The sequence below is a fragment of the Rattus rattus genome, chromosome 3, assembly GCF_011064425.1.
Source record: "Rattus rattus isolate New Zealand chromosome 3, Rrattus_CSIRO_v1, whole genome shotgun sequence".
Lineage (NCBI taxonomy): Eukaryota > Metazoa > Chordata > Mammalia > Rodentia > Muridae > Rattus > Rattus rattus.
The window spans coordinates 119,311,245-119,328,048 of record NC_046156.1 but is presented as its reverse complement, the minus strand read 5'-3'; the positions used below and the strand labels follow the sequence as shown (position 1 = coordinate 119,328,048).

At 44.3% G+C, this 16,804-nt stretch overlaps 1 long non-coding RNA gene across 1 annotated transcript in view; it reads left to right on the top strand.

Moving 5' to 3' along the window:
* The first annotated feature begins 216 nt into the window (after positions 1-216).
* LOC116896944 overlaps positions 217-16,804 on the top strand; it is a 174,629-nt gene continuing 158,041 nt past the window's right edge. The window contains exon 1 of the long non-coding RNA XR_004387382.1: positions 217-343. This is a non-coding gene — a long non-coding RNA (uncharacterized LOC116896944). The remainder of the gene's footprint in view (positions 344-16,804) is intronic.

The window sequence follows — 16,804 nt, the reverse complement described above, 5'->3', positions numbered from 1 at the left end:
GCCCAGAAGTCCTAGGCATACGTCTGCCCCCTTAGCACAGGTTACAAGAGCATACACTAGGCCCAGCTTTTAAATCTGGGCCTTTGGGACCTAACTCAGGGACACATTTTTACTCTCTGACTGGTCTTCCTAGACCAGTGAGATAATAGAATTTAATGAGTTTATTATCAAAAGAGGAAACCTATGAGAAAATTAATGTAAAATTAATTTTTTTCTTAGAAATGAACTGGAATTGTTTTTGAGAGGAAGAATAGCATGAGACACTTACTTGTGTCCTCGGAAGCCTGCACGGATATTCCCATCCCCTCTTCCCGAGTCACCACCTACTTCAGTGGAATATAAGGTATTTCTTACACTTGATTTTAGCCACAAGGTGGGAAGTGATAAAGAATTTCTTTGTGGAAAGGGATGTGGTGGTCAAGCTAGATGCTCTCCGAGGATGACTGAGAATTTGCACTTGCCTGGGTGCTCTAGCACGCCAGAAGCCAGTAGGAAAAGTCTGGTATTCGGAACCTCAAGAGATCTGTCTCCCTCACTGGATGGAGACCAAAATTATGCCTTTAAGCAAATATTTACATCAAACATTTATCCATTTACAAGTCAAAAGGGCTCAGTGAATGTGACTCTTGAGTCAGGGCCTTGCCTGGCACCAAAGAAGGTTCAAATTTCTTTCTTTTTAAAAAATTCATTGCATTTTTATTGATTAATCCATAACAGGTAGAGCACACGTGCCACAGTGTGTATGTGGAGGTCAGAGACTCATCTGTGGAAGTTGGCTCCCTACGCCCACCATGTGGGTGGTGGGTATCAGGCTTAGGCCCTTGGTGGCGTCAAGCGTCTGTGTCAATTGAGCCATCTCACCACCCCTTTATGTTTTCTCTTGAGTCATTGTCCCCAAGCCTGACAGATTCTCAGTCCTCGAGGGCTCTGGGCTATTCTTGCTTATTTCAGGAGTGTTGCATGCATAGCTAATTATCATGAATGGAAACAAGCCATAGTGTCTTTGTTCAGACTCCATATTACAAAGTTACTCGACTGTTGTCTGTCATCGGAATTCTCCCTCGCTCTGTGAGATTGCAAGGCACTAATGACAAGAGACCGTGTGCAAAAATCTGTTTGTACACAAGGTGGTGATGTTAGCAGCTGCCATACTTTTATCCTGCTTAAGAACACAAGCAACAACAACAGACTGTCTCCCCGAGTGATTGCCAAAGGGCACATGCAGTCATTTGTGGTGACAGCCAGTCAGCATGTGTCAAGAGTTGCAGGAGGGAGAGAAGGGAATTCTTACCCAGAGTCAACACTTCGGGAGCTTGGCCTGTTTCCCACAAAATGTAGAATCCCACAGGTCCTGATTCTAAATGCAAGTTTGTGATTGAAATACATCTATTTCCAGGTAGATGTCCCACAGATAGCCTTCTCCTCAAAGCCCTCCCCTGACTGGTCTATTGAGTCTGCTCTCCCCCTTAGGGTATCACACGTGGAAATTCAACTTTTACTATACTGGTATAATTCAAAACCATTAAAACAGGAAGGCTCTTTTCTTTTCCTCACAAGGTAAAGTGCTTGTTATGCAAGCCCAAGGACCCGAGTTCAATCCCTGCAACTCACACAGAGGCTAAAGGAGAAATACAGCTCCACAAACTTGTCCTCTGACTCACCCACATGCACATCGTATACATGCAACGTAAGAAGTGAAAAGACTTTTAAAGTATTGAATCTATGTCATAATTTCATTTATTGCCTAAATGACACTAAAGTGTGAACTAATAAACGCCAAACCTAAACCTGGTGATATTGATGGCGCCTACCCAAACACCAGTAATTAAATGTATCTTTGCGTCTCTTCTGGAAGGTGGATAAGTGTGACATCAGGGAACAGGATCTGGTGGACAGGAGGTGGACAGCCTGTGTGCGGGGAACCTAAGCTCACAAACTTTGTTGTCAGCTTTAAGGCTCTTTCTCCATGGTGAAAAGAGTAGCAGTTGTTATTTGAAAGCTAGAAAGAGAAATAACTGCACCTTGGAAGGATGAGTCTGGAACTTCTGTACAAAGAAAAGTAGCAAACAGTATCCAGTGTGGTCTATAAACTGTGGCCCCCCGGCTTCTTGCCCCTGGCTCAGCTCCGAGGTGTTGATTTGCTCCAGCCTGCTGTCAGCCACCTCTCACCTGGGAGAAGTGATATCTTATCAAAGCCCAGACAGCTCCCCTTCACAACAGACAGATAACGGGGCCTTTCAATTTATCATACGGAAGTCTAAAAGAACCATGGGAACAGTTGGTCAGCTGACAGCTTGACAGACAGCTTGACAGCCCACAGAGCATCATGGGAAATGGTTGTCAGTTAATTTTCAGAGCAACCAGAGAGATAACCTTCAGAATGGGGAGGAAAACAAAAATCTGAATATTTGTATATGATCCAGCAGCAGGCAACTGTGTTCACTGATGATAATTGTGTGAACGGGGCAGTTGGAAACAGAGTTATCAAACCTGAGGGGGTTCCCAGGAGGCAGGAGCACCCTCATCTCTGTAGTGGTCTTTTACCCCTTCATTCTAACATCATTAGAAACACACATACATAATGTGGGGCTCGTGACACAGGTTAAGAATGCAGCCGGCCAGAGACTGCCCTGGTTTTAGTCAGCTGTCCTTTGGAAAGTACTGCCTCTGTGTTATTACCAAAACATAGTTTGTTTGTTACAGCTCTGAGCAGAAAGCCACTTCATACAGTGTCACATGAATCCCATTTTGCACTCTGGGTTACCTTGGCCCTGGAAGGTCACAGCCACCTTCACGGGAGAAAGCAAATCAAAGAGGCCAGCTGAAGAGCGCTGAAGCCCGCATCTCAGTCTAGACTTCCTCGTGCATTCATGCAGCAACCAGTCCTGAGTGCTAGCTGCACCTAAGTGTCTGTTGGAGGCATGAAGGAGGAAGAAGAGGAGGAAAGAAGGAGGACAAGCAGGGAGGGGTTGGAGAAGGAGGGGGAGGAGGGGAAAGGAGAGGGGAAATTAGTGGGAGGGAAGAAGAAAGAAAGCCCAGGTTTGAACTTGCCCACGGTTGAGAGCCAGAGGAGTCAGTGAAGTGAGAGTTCGGTGAAGAGGTCAGGCAGGACCAAAGCTTCCGGCTGTTGAGGTGAGACCTGAACCCGGTGGTCGACCAATCTCCCGCTTGTGCCCTCATGTGTGCTACATATGCCCTAACTGGAAGAGACACGGCCTGAAAAACTGGTACCTCAAAGGAAAAGTGAGCACTCCGTATTTACACATTTGCCAAGGGCCACCTAAAGTCACAGCGTGATTTCAGAAGCAGTACAGAGGCAAAGGATGCAGGTGGCATCCCCACAATCGGAGGGACCCTGACATCACCTCAGGCCCTTAGATAGATGACTTACTTGTTTTCAAAGCAAACACTCAAACTCCTTTTATTTAAGACAGTATCTACCATCCTGAAAATTCAAAAGAATAACACAAAGGCCCCTGCTGTCAGGTAGCAGTTCGCTGCATTTGTGGTCATCGTGCCTGTTTCTCCTCCACATGTATATAAAAACATTGTATTTTAAATCATATTAATAGTGAGAAATGAGGTGGGATCCGTGTCTGGTTTGTGCTCCTCCGTGAAGCCCAGTGATGCCTTTATATAGTAAACGTGAGAGGGCAACGGATGGCACCGAATGTAAACCTTGTCTTCGAGGGTTTTTTGTATGTGCGTAAATTGCCACATATCATCTTTCTAAAGCATGCCTTATAGCTCATAAAATGTCCCCCTTGGGGCTGACAAGGTAGCTCAGCAGGTAAAGCCACTGCGCCCGATGACCTCAACAATTCCCAAAATCCACACGATGGAAGGAAGGAACCAAGTTCTTTGCGCCCCCCCACACACACACACTGGCACTAAAGCATGCCCCCAACACACAATCAATCAATCAATCAATCAATCAATGCTTTTGAAAACAATAAGTGTGAAGCAGGAGTGTGGTAGTGCATCCCTTTGGTCCCAGCACTTAGGAGGCAGAGATCTCTGAATTGGGGATCAACCTAGTCTATAGAGGGAGTTCGGGGAAAGCCAAGGTTACGCAAAGAAACCCTGTCTCAAACAAAACAAAACAAACAAAAAGAAGGTTTTTTTCCCCCAAAATGTCTGTTCAGTCAGTCCATGAATAAAGAAATTATAGTGGAAATGTCACATGGGGTTACAGAAATGCTTCAGGGACGCAGGATCTTTGTCTTACTCCAGGACAAACGCATTAGCCCTTCACATCGGACAAGAAAATGGAAGGTCTTACTGGAAAACACTCCAGCACCATCGCCGCCACCGGCACCGTTAGACGGAGTGACACTTTGTGAACAGCGGTCTTCTTCCATGAATCACAGTCCAGCACAACCTTCCAAATCCAGAAGTCTCACAGCCAGCCCGTCTAGATGGGTCGTGGGAATGCCTAGTGTCCTCCGAGTGCCGGGAGAAGCCAGTCAATGACTTAAGTATTGACAATCAAATGTTCTACATGTGGTTCTTCAGAAGAAGACACGGTGTTTAAGGGAATATGTGCATGTTCAATGTGCAAAAGACAGACCAAAATGTCTGGGCACTGCCCAGGCAGATTTAATAGGTGGGCTGACAAAACAAACCACATTGTACTTATTTCAAACTGGGACAGCAAGATGTGGGAAGGAGATGCGTCATAATTGATCCATGGACCAGATCCAAGTGGCCACAGAGCGACTGAATTCAGAATTCTGAATCAGAGCTGTGGTTAACATGTCTTTTCCTTTCCCTGTCGAAATAAACTCATAAACATGGAGTCCTAACAGATCCCAGATGCAGTTCCTCCTTCACCTGATACGAATTAAGTTTCATTGTTAAAAGACTAATATAGTCATTCAAGTTGACTAAACCAGTAAACATGGAGCTGGCACCAAGTGGCTCATAGATTTTGTAGTAACAGCAAAATGTGCCGTCTGGAAACAGGACAGATCCCGGGAACTCCAGTCAGACTCACACTTTCACAGAAGGACATTTGCATGCTGACATACAACAAAAATCATGAAGTTGGGGGGGGTGAAGCTCCTGAGGCCCCCACACTCCCCTGACATGGTTCAGGTTTGCTGAGGGTTGGAGACATTTTCTTCAGTGGTGTAGCCATTGGTAAGGTGTCGGTGTTTCTGTAAATAGCCCCTCAGCCATGCTCCTGTGAGCAACCCTAGTTAAACGAATTAAATCACCAGGAAAAAATGAAAACCAGAAGTGGGGGCTGGGTGGGAAGAGGAGGGTTTAGCAGAAGAGAGGTTGGTGGGGGTGAATGTGGTCAAAATATACATGTACATGTATGAAAAGTCACATGGAGCCCATTATGAATAATTAATGTATTCTGATAAAATGATTTTTTGATGCCACAGAAGAATGATTAAGCATCATAAAACCATGTGAGGTGTTGTGCCCCACACCCTAATCTCAGCATCCCTGAGTCAAAGGCAAATGATTCCCTGTGGGTTTAGGCCAGGCTGATCTACATAGTAAGTTTCAGGCCATCAGGGACCGTACAGTGAGACCCTGTCTCAGAGGAAACAAGGGCTGTAGCTTAGAAAACGTTCCGTAGGCAACCTTGCTGTGTGTTTGGATCTGTGAAGTGAGCTGACGGTTACCAAGCTGCTTTGTGAGAGGCGGGAAGTCCTATCACGGGCTAACCGGGCTAACCGTTGCTGTGTGAGCTGTGGTCTGCCACAAGTCCCCAAAGCAGATGACACTGGTGACTGTTTGGCTCAGAGTACATGTCGTTCCTCAAACTTTGTCCCTCCAAGGCCACCAGCCATCTCTGTGACCCACATTAGAACATTAGGTTTTGTTGTTGTTTTCTGATTTTTTTTTTTTGGTGTTGTTGTTTTTCGTTTTTTAATGCCAGCTCTTCCTTCTATGGAAGTATAGACAAGGTGCTTCCGCTGTGGATGATTCTAAAGTCTTTTACCTTGATTTTCAGACATCTTAACCAAATTCCCTAGATCGTGGCATCTTTCAACCCCCAAACCCTTCTTCTTTCTCTTCTTTCATTGCTCTGTGTGTGTGTGTGTGTGTGTGTGTGTGTTCGTGCACATGTATGATGGGGGATGAGCATGCGACATGTGTGGAAGTTAAAGGATAACTTTTTGGAGTCTCTCCTTCCACTCGCATGCAGGTTTGAAGGACTCAAGTCAGGCTGGCAAGCTGCTGCGGTCGAGGGATGAGAGAATTTGCCCACTGAGCAATCTTTCTGACTCTAAAGGCTTTTCTTTTTTTTTTTTTTTTTGGGTTTATGGGTGATAAATGCCCTTCCCAGGGCTTTTATTTATTTTTTTTTATTAACTTGAGTATTTCTTATTTACATTTGGTGTTATTCCCTTTCCGGTTTCCAGGCAAACATCCCTAATCCCTCCCCTCCCCTTCTTTGTGGTGTTCCCCTCCCCATCCTCCTCCATTGCCGCCCTCCCACAACAATCTAGTTCACTGGGGGTTCAGTCTTAGCAGGACCCAGGGCTTCCCCTTCCACTGGTGCTCTTACTAGGATATTCAATGCTACCTATGAGGTCAGAGTCCAGGGTCAGTCCATGTATAGTCTTTGGGTAGTGGCTTAGTCCCTGGAAGCTCGAGTTGCTTGGCATTGTTGTTCATAAGGGGTCTCAGGCCTTCAAGCTCTTCAGTTCTTTCTCTGATTCCTTCAGCAGGGGTCCTATTCTCAGTTCAGTGGTTTGCTGCTGGCATTCGCCTCTGTTGCTGTATTCTGGCTGTGTCTCTCAGGAGATCAACATCCGGCTCCAATAAACCTGCACTTCTTTGCTTCATCCATCTTGTCTAATTGGGTGGCTGTATGTATGGGCCACATGTGGGGCAGGCTCTGAATGGGTGTTCCTTCTGTGTCTGTTTCAATCTTTGCCTCTCTATTCCCTGCCAAAGGGTATTCTTATTCCCCTTTTAAAGAAGGTGAAGCATTCACATTCTAAAGGCTTTTCTTTAAAGTACCCTACTTCGTGAAAACCAAGCAACATTAGGTTATTTTCAGCGATTAGGACGGTGAAAAGTGAATTTAAGACTTCAAAATTCAGCTGGGTGTAGTGATGTATACGCCTTTAATCCTAGCACTGGGGAGGCAGAGGCAGGGGGATCTCTGTGAGTCTGAGGCCAGCCTGGTCTACAAAGGGAGTTCCAGGATAGGCAGGGATATAAAATGAGACCCTGCCTCAAAGAAAAGTAAAAAGAAAAGGATTTTGAAATAATTCTGCTGGGTGTAGTAAATCAAGCCCACGGTATTCAGGATGATCCTTGGCTACACACAGAGATCAAGGCCATGCAGTGCTACATGGGACCTTTCCTCAATTTCATTGATTCAAACTGTTCCATACTATGTTCGTTCTTTATGTCAGCTTAACACAAGCTATAGTCGTCTGATGGTAGGGAACTTTAATTAAGAAAACTCCTATTGGATTGACCTGTAGACAGTCCTGAGGGGCATTATCTTGAGCAATGTCTGATTCAGGAGTGCCAGCTCTCACTGTGGACGATGCCATCCTTAGGTTGGTCCTGGGTCTTATAAGAAAGCAGACTGAGCAAGCCACGAAGAGCAAGGCAGTGAGCGGCTCCTGCTTCAGCTCCTGCCTCCAGGTTCCTGCCTTGTGTCCCTGTCCTGACTTCCCTCAGTGATGGACTGTTACTAAAAGTGAATGCAAACCCTTTCCTCTCACACTGCTTTAGGACCTAGTGTTTATCCCAGCGATTGAAACCCTGAGACACACACTCTTCATAATTGGTCTGCTCCTTCCCAGAATCCAGAGCTGGAGTCTCCTGTAATCTCTAAAGGTTCTCTGATTGTCTGACTACTAAAAAGTAACCATATCCGAGAATCCACCTGGGCCCGCTCCATTATGCTTTTGAATTTTTCTCTTTTTTTACAGCTGAAGAGGTTTGATTTTTTTTTCTCAATAAAATTTTACATGGAACAAAAGAAAGGAATATGATATGTCTTAAACATTTGCTATTGAATTATTTAAACCGCAAATTTAAATCTCTCTGACATGCTTTTAATGGGAAAAGGGCTTCCTAGCTTTTTATGACATATTCAGAGTTATGAGTTACTACACACCTTTATTATCAGAGGTGTGTAGTAAAGTTTCTGAATTTGATAGAGCAAATAAATTGCAGAATTATAAAAAAATAACTTAGTCTATGAGCTAGAGAGATGGCTCAGTGTTTAAGAGCACTGGCTGCTCTTTCGGGGGGCCCACATTTAGTTCTCAGCACCTACATGGAGATTCACAATCACCTGTAACTTCCATTCCAGGGGATTTGACACTCTCTTTTGACCTCCACAGGCATCAGGCACACATGTTGTGCACAGACACACATGTAGGCAAAACACGCAAGTGTGTAAAATAAAATAATAAATCTGAAATACATGTAAAATAAGATAGGCATTCGTGGTTCACCACTCTGACAACTGCGGTTTCATAAACCTCCTCTGAAAAGAATGAGGGGAGAGTAATGAGGTTGGGCTCACCCTGATCCCTTCCATCATGGTGTCATGAGCACCCCTGCTAGGGCATTCGCCTGGCGTGTAACAATATGAAAAGGGGAAGCCCAAGCTGGAAGGTGCAGTCATTGTCCCCCCGAGTAGCCACTGTACCTTCACGCTACCTCTCAGTATACTGACCTTCCAGCGTTTTGGAACTTAACAGGCTTCACTCCCCACAACTCACTGGTTCAGTGAGAGACCCTGTCTCCAAAAGCAAACTGGATAATGGCTAAGGAAAACATCTGACACCAACCTCTAGCCTCTACATACACATTCGTATACATGCCACAGACATGGATATACACACACACACATATACATGTACACACATGTGCACATGCATGCACATATGTTCACAGGAGCACACACAGGCACACGGGCACAAAACAATGATGTGTTCCCCTCGCAGTTTAAAAGGTTTCATTTTCCTGTTGCTTTTTTCTTTCTCCGTCTTCGTAGGATTGTTAAAGTTCACGGAGACTTGATTTTCCCAGCCAGAAAATGGAGCTGGCTGTGCCTGGCTCGTAGGTTAGCTGTGAAGGCCAGCCTCCCTACTGGCATCCTGAACTGTCCCTAGTACACACAACGTGCTCCCTTTGATTAGTATCAGAACAGAACACTCGCTGGTCGTTCCAGACATTTCTTTCAATTACACCAAAATATAAAGCATTTTGCTGATGTGACTGTGAGGAACCTCTTTCCTCTGGCTTTATTTGTTCCCAAGGACTCAAGGCAAGGAGAATCCCAAACGTAAGGCTAGACATGGCCAATGCAGAAAGTGCCTGTCTTCCCAACGACAAAGAATCATTTTTGCCTAGCTTTTTATAAAGAACAACATGAAATCCCTTTTAAGATATTTCCTACATTCCATGAGGCAACTATGGGAAAAAAATTGGGGGCTATGTTTTCCATAGGCATCTGGAAGCTTCCAGAGGTTTTTACTGTGAATTGCAGGAAGGGTGCTCTCAAAGCATGGTCAGAAAAAACACCCGTTTGTTCAAGCAGGTGATTAGTGTCTTCAGGGGGATTACCCCACTTAATCCTCACAGCCCTACTTGGGTAGCTTTGCCATTATTACCTTATTAGCATTCTCATTCTGTTCCTGAAGAGCTTAGGCTAAGGATGGGTAAGCAGCCTAGCCAAGGTCGCACAGTCTGCTGGGGCTATAATTCCAAACGAGATCTCCATGGAGCCACTCGCTCAGATGGAACAGACGTTCCAAAAGTTAACAGGGATGGTAGGAAATTTCAGTTAGACAAGAGGAATAATTTCACGAGGGCTGCCGTGTAACATGGTGCCCATAGGGAATGGCCATGGGTTATTCCCTTGAGAGCTGCTGAGAACACATTACAGGTGTTCTCTCCCGCACAAAGCTATATGTGTGAGTGACTACATCCATGTGGCCAATTCACAATGCAACATGCAGCAACGCTGTGCGTGTGCCATGAATGTAATTTTGTCATTAAAAAAATTGTAACCTAAAGTTTTAATATTTAGAGTCTAGATGGAAGTTAGTGGTTGTCACTTTTAACTTCAGAAAACGTTGCATTCTTTAAAAGTCTTGATGACAGCGAAGAGCTCTGGCTTATCGCGCTGGGAATAGTCATATTATTAGAAAGTGAGATTGAGAAACTTTAATACACTTGGCTACTTAAAAAAATTGCAATAAGTACCTAATTCAGTAACAAAATAACTATTCATGAGAGCTATAACCAACATTAATATTAGTGATAAAAACATTTCCTGAAACAAGAGGCATTTCCCCCGTATCTTTTTTTATTTCACGTTTCCGTTTCTATTTGACATTTTCAAATGTACAAACGGAAGTGAAGCTTTTGCAAATCCCAGGCGTGTGAGCATCTAGAAGGGACCGGTGTCTCCGAGCTCAGCGGGAAATACAAGCATGAGCTGGGAGGAGGAACCTTTTCTTGGGATCAGGGTATCCCTTGACTCTACTCCCAACCTGACATGGGGGGATACAGATTAATCTTCAAATGGCATTTTGATCCGTATGTATCAGTGAGCTATCGATGTACCCACATTAAATCACACTGGCTTCTTTGGAGCCTTTACCTACTCATGACTGCGATGTCATGCGTTTGCCCCAAATCTCGCTAACACTGATGTATTTTGTCACGCAATACTTAATAACCAAACCACATTGATTACAGTCACCAAGAATCTCATCCCAAAAGCTGCTTACTGCTCAAAGACCTCTAACAGCCATGGACCACCGTCTGACTCCAGCACACAGAACTGCTTTGTGGGTGCTTCCATTAGGTCCGACAGAATGCTGGAAGAGACACATGCCGGGGAGATAGGAAAATTAGTAACTTCCATTGTTTAATCAGTGATATTAAATGAGATCGACTTTTTATTTAGGGGTGCATAAGTAAACAATTTGAGAGCTGTCGGTGTCCTTTGCTTAGTAATGTCCCACTTTATGTCACCAGCCAATCTCAATGTAGAATAGGACGACTGACACAGTGGTGCCACAGAAATAAGATGGACTTCAGGGCCCACTAAAAAGGCATCAGGAGTCAGCAGCGCACACTCTCAGACACAATTACCTAAAATCCCACTCTCCTTCTGCCAATCAAATGTCTCCTAGGCAATTCTAGAAGAGTCGCTAAAGCCAATAGGGAGGCTGAGTGGCTGGAGGGCCTATGATGGGAGGGGGGTGACGGGGAGTGGACATCACTTTGCTCTTGAATTCATGATGCTCCTCCTGCTACAAACGCTGAGCAAAATTTGCATCCTTCACGTGGAACTGAACTTGCACGATCTCCCCAATCATCTGCCTGGATTAGCATGGCCCCCTCGTCTGTGCCTGCAAATTACTATACCGTCTAGAAAGGTCTTTTGCAATACTTTAAGAGGAAGGGAGAGTAAACAATCAGGTTTGCTCAGTCTGTAATTCGTCACTGTGTACACACACACTGCTCAGCAGGTAAAGTCATTTAGGTCGATAGGGTGTCTTTTACTAATCAACCTCTACATTAATTTACTAATTTATCTGTGCCTCCCAAAGTGGGAACTCTATTCAGATGTGTTGTTTGTATTTCCTCATTTGAATAGATTATGAATATATTATGATGCAATTAAATATACACAGACTGTGCACACTAGATCTTCTCCATAACGAATTCAAGAATGAAATAATCTATGTGGCTTTGAAGCCAACTGTCATGACAGAAATGGGCTCTCCTCCACCTGAGAGGAATTCCTTTAGTGTGGGCCATTATGCATTATTTAATTTTGAAGCTTTCTTCCTAAAGTAAAATTTAAAAGTTATCCTAACTAATCCTTTTTTGAGTAAAGGTTAAGGACTTAATCCTCTGGCTTTATAAGTCCTCAGCGTCTAACAGACTGCGTACTTGTTTTGCACTATTCAAATGAGCTCATGAAGGTTCTCAGACAAGGAGGCGGGCAGCTTCCGTACAGACGCCTTGTGATCCGCGAACCTTTGTTTCTGAGTTTTTAATGTCACTGCTTTGTTTAATTCCCTCTTTTTCTGTTTGCAGTCTGCTAGTGAGACACAGTGGGGGACTTTTTACCAAATTTTATTACTTGATATCATAATGCTAAATAACTTTACTTGGATTAAAAACTGGAACTAAAATATTGGGGATATGGGGTGTGGCAGAAGGACCAGGGTGCCTGGCTTGGCACTCATGGGGGCTGAGGTCAGATCCTTAACTCTGTGAAATAAAATTGAATTTAAAATAAAAACGATTTATCGAAGTCATTTTTCTCTCAGAGGTGAGGGGATGGGTGCGTAGGGCAAAGGGTTGAGACTTCGGGGCACATCTGCTGTTTCCCCACAATGAGGGAGCCAAGACCTTCCTGCACATTGGAACAGGTCTTCCAGGGAGGATGGTATTTTCTCGGGCCCCTGCGTCTTCCCCCTTCTGACCTTTTAGAACTCCTAAGCCAAGATGGGAACTTGGATGCATTTCCTTCTTGTATGTATTTCGTCTTGAGGTCTTTGCCAGCTTATTACCAGAGGGCTCCTCTGAAGAAAGTATTTCTAGTAAGGATAAATTACTTGAAAGAGCCAAACGAAAGTTCACTAGATGATGTTTTCTGCAGGTACTCTAACTTCTGGTAAGTTCCATAAACATTGAAATGCTGACTACTCCTGAAAAGCTTTGGGGCTTTTTTATTTGCTTGAGAGAAGCTGTAAAACTGTAGCTATACGCCACACACTTGGAGGAATTAAGTGAGTTCCGCACATCCACCAGGTGCCTGAAGTCCGAGCGCGGCTGTGAAACTGGATGTTCGTCAGAAGCAAGAGTCACTGTAATGGGTTCCAGGAATGAAGTGGTTGGGTAAAACAGAACATGGAGTCTAGGAGAGTAAAAGCCTGAAGAACAGAGCTCTCCAATAATAGTCCAATCAATGTCCCCAAGGATTTAGCCACTCTGGCCTGGTCTTCCTTTCTCAGGACAATGAGTTCTTCTGTGGATTACCTGTAACTCTGGGCTCCATCCACTGCAATTGGCCTCATTTCAAGATGAGAGTAAGATTTCTATGAGAACAGCAAGATGATGATGTAATCGTCCTCCAGGAGCTAGTCAGCAACCTCCCGTGACCCTGTGTTCTGAAATAGGGGTCCTGCCCCAGCCTCACTTTTCTGTCAGAGCAACTGTGAAAATATGGTAAAATGGAAGCTGTTACTGGAGCTCTTGGGAAATTGGTGGCGTTTTATTTAAATGATGCTCTTTTCTCCCAGTTTGCTATTTGTTGTTGGATTATTTATTTATTTATTTATTTATTTATTTATTTATTTTTGCCATGATCCAATCCTGTGGCATTGGCATTTTAATAAAACCCCGGACCTTCAGGAAATCTTAATGAAATTTGTATTATTGACCTGAAAATATAGGAGCATCATTAGCCGACAGTAAGCAATGTCTGAGTGAAGTTTCATTTATCACAAAGGTTTCACCACCCCCTCCAGGCAGGTTCGTCAATTGTGCTAGAAGTGCTCTGTCTGGTGCTTGTAGATTGTGGTATTTTTCCTGTTCTTCTAGGCATCGTAAAGTGCATTGCCACACGATTTCTTCTTGATTTAAGTAAGGAGTGTCCTCCTTCCTCTGAATGTCAGGGAAGGTCAACTCCGTATCACAAAGCTGAGAATGGCAAAGCTGTGTCTAACATCATTACTATGGTCCTGTTGCTGCTTTCCCGAAGGATTTGCTAGCAAGAACTGATAGATGAAGATGTGGCGGCGTACCCCCTGCGCTCAGAAGGCAGAAACAGTAGGAACACCCTGTGCACAGAATGAAACAAACAAACCCTAGCGGTGTGCACCATCGGCTTCTGCTGGGCACTTAGGAGGCCCCATGGGTGGATGGGTTCATAAGAAGGGACGTGGTCAGGGAGGTAGGGGACATAGGGAGGTAGCGGAGTTTTTCTGTGGATTACCTGTAGGGGACATGGTCAGGGAGGTAGGGGGCGTGGTCAGGTAGGTAGGGGCGTGGTCGTGGATGTAGGGGCGTGGTCAGGGAGGTAGCCTACATGTGAACATGTAGTTTGTTCTTTTCCTGATGAGAGCAAAGCCTTTAACGTTCTTCCCATCCAACTTGCTGAGCACTTACCCAGAAGTCTATCTGGTTCTGTACCTTTATGAATGAATGCCTGGGCCCTCAAGAATTACACAAGAGTCATGCTATAGTCTCAACATCTTGCCAGCTTTAGTTGTTTGCATGGTTACTGGTTCTTACATTTCTTCCTTTTAGAGCTATGCTGGACTGTTCAAATGAGATGACAGAGTCTCATTGCATTCTGCCAGTATAGCTGGAGTGGATGCTGTTGTCTGTTTGCTTTGTTACTAAGCTAAGATGCATGTCTCCATATTTTATTTTGGAAATTAAGAGAGGAACAAATATATTGGTTTTATGATTCTTATATTTTGTTGTTTTCCACTGTGTTTTATGTTGGGGTGCATGCAGCACATAGAGAGTATAGGGAGGGAGAGCAGAAGTGCAGAAGTCATTTCTCTCCTTCCACTATGTGGAATCCAAGGAGAGAACTCAGGCGGTCAGACTTGGCAATGGGTGCCTTACCCACTGAGCCATCTTACCAGCTCTGTTACTCTTACCTTAAACTGACACACAAAAATGATGAATATTATATATATTGGTGGACACCATGCATTGTTGTGATACATGCACACAGCAGTTATGTTAAATCAGTTACACATTATCATCTTCTTGTGATGAAAACTTCCAGCATCCATTATTCTAACTTTTGAATGAACAGTACATTCTTGTTATATCCACCAGAACCTTGTGCTCCTGTCCAACTTTAATCCAGTACATGTTAAGGAAACTTCCCCTGCTATGGTAGATAAAATGAGAATAGACTTCCATAAGCTGACATGTTTGAATACTTGGTCCCCAGTTGAAGGAACTGTTTGGAAAGGATTAGGAGGTGTGGTCTTGTTGGCGAAGGTGTGTCCCTGGGATAGGCTTTGAGGTATCAGAAGCTCACATTATCTCCAGTTAGCTCTCTCTGTTTCCTATTTGCTGATCAAGATGTGTGCTCTTAGCTGCTCCTGTCTATGGCCAAACTCCTGGCCATGATGATGATGGACTCAGCCTCTGAAACTGTAATCCCTAATAAAACTTTGTCGTGGTGACTTATCTGGTAGCAGCCAAGTGACTAAGACACCCTCTGTCCTCCAGCCCAGCCCAGCCCAGCCTCTGGTAACTACCATGTTATGCTCAGCATCCACGACTCAGCGTTTTTCAGAGTCCACACAGGAATGACACACATCGATTGCCTCTGTGCCTAGCTACTTGAAATAGTGACCTCCAGTTCCATCCATGTAGACACAAATGACTGGACTTCATTTTTGTGGTCCAGTAGCATTCCGTATGGATAACACCACATTTTCTTTTTTTTTTCTTTTTTTTCTTTTTTTTTTTATTAACTTGAATATTTCTTATATACATTTCGAGTGTTATTCCCTTTCCCCTTTTCCGGGCAATCACCCCCCCCCCCCTCCCCTTCTTTATGGGTGTTCCCCTCCCATCCTCCCCCTTGCCCCTCCCCCAACAATCTAGTTCACTGGGGTTCAGTCTTAGCAGGACCCAGGGCTTCCCCTTCCACTGGTGCTCTTACTAGGATATTCATTGCTACCTATGAGGTCAGAGTCCAGGGTCAGTCCATGTATAGTCTTTTAGGTAGTGGCTTAGTCCTGGAAGCTCTGGTTGCTTGGCTTTGTTGTACATATGGGGTCTCAAGCCCCTTCAAGCTCTTCCAGTTCTTTCTCTGATTCCTTCAACGGGGTCCTATTCTCAGTTCAGTGGTTTGCTGCTGGCATTAGCCTCTGTATTTGCTGTATTCTGGCTGTGTCTCTCAGGATCGATCTACATCCGGCTCCTGTCGGTCTGCACTTCTTTGCTTCATCCATCTTGTCTAATTGGGTGGCTGTATATGTATGGGCCACATGTGGGGCAGGCTCTGAATGGGTGTTCCTTCAGTCTCTGTTTTAATCTTTGCCTCTCTCTTCCCTGCCAAGGGTATTCTTGTTCCCCTTTTAAAGAAGGAGTGAAGCATTCACATTTTGATCATCCGTCTTGAGTTTCATTTGTTCTAGGCAACTAGGGTAATTCAAGCATTTGGGCTAATAGCCACTTATCAGTGAGTGCATACCATGTATGTCTTTCTGTGATTGGGTTAGCTCACTCAGGATGATATTTTCCAGTTCCAACCATTTGCCTACAATTTCATAAAGTCGTTGTTTTTTTGATAGCTGAGTAATATTCCATTGTGTAGATGTACCACATTTTCTGTATCCATTCCTCTGTTGAAGGGCATCTGGGTTCTTTCCAGCTTCTGGCTATTATAAATAAGGCTGCGATGAACATAGTGGAGCACGTGTCTTTTTTATATGTTGGGGCATCTTTTGGGTATATGCCCAAGAGAGGTATAGCTGGATCCTCAGGCAGTTCAATGTCCAATTTTCTGAGGAACCTCCAGACTGATTTCCAGAATGGTTGTACCAGTCTGCAACCCCACCAACAATGGAGGAGTGTTCCTCTTTCTCCATATCCTCGCCAGCATTTGCTGTCACCTGAGTTTTTGATCTTAGCCATTCTCACTGGTGTGAGGTGAAATCTCAGGGTTGTTTTGATTTGCATTTCCCTTATGACTAAAGATGTTGAACATTTCTTTAGGTGTTTCTCAGCCATTCGGCATTCCTCAGCTGTGAATTCTCTGTTTAGCTCTGAACCCCATTTTTTAATAGGGTTATTTGTC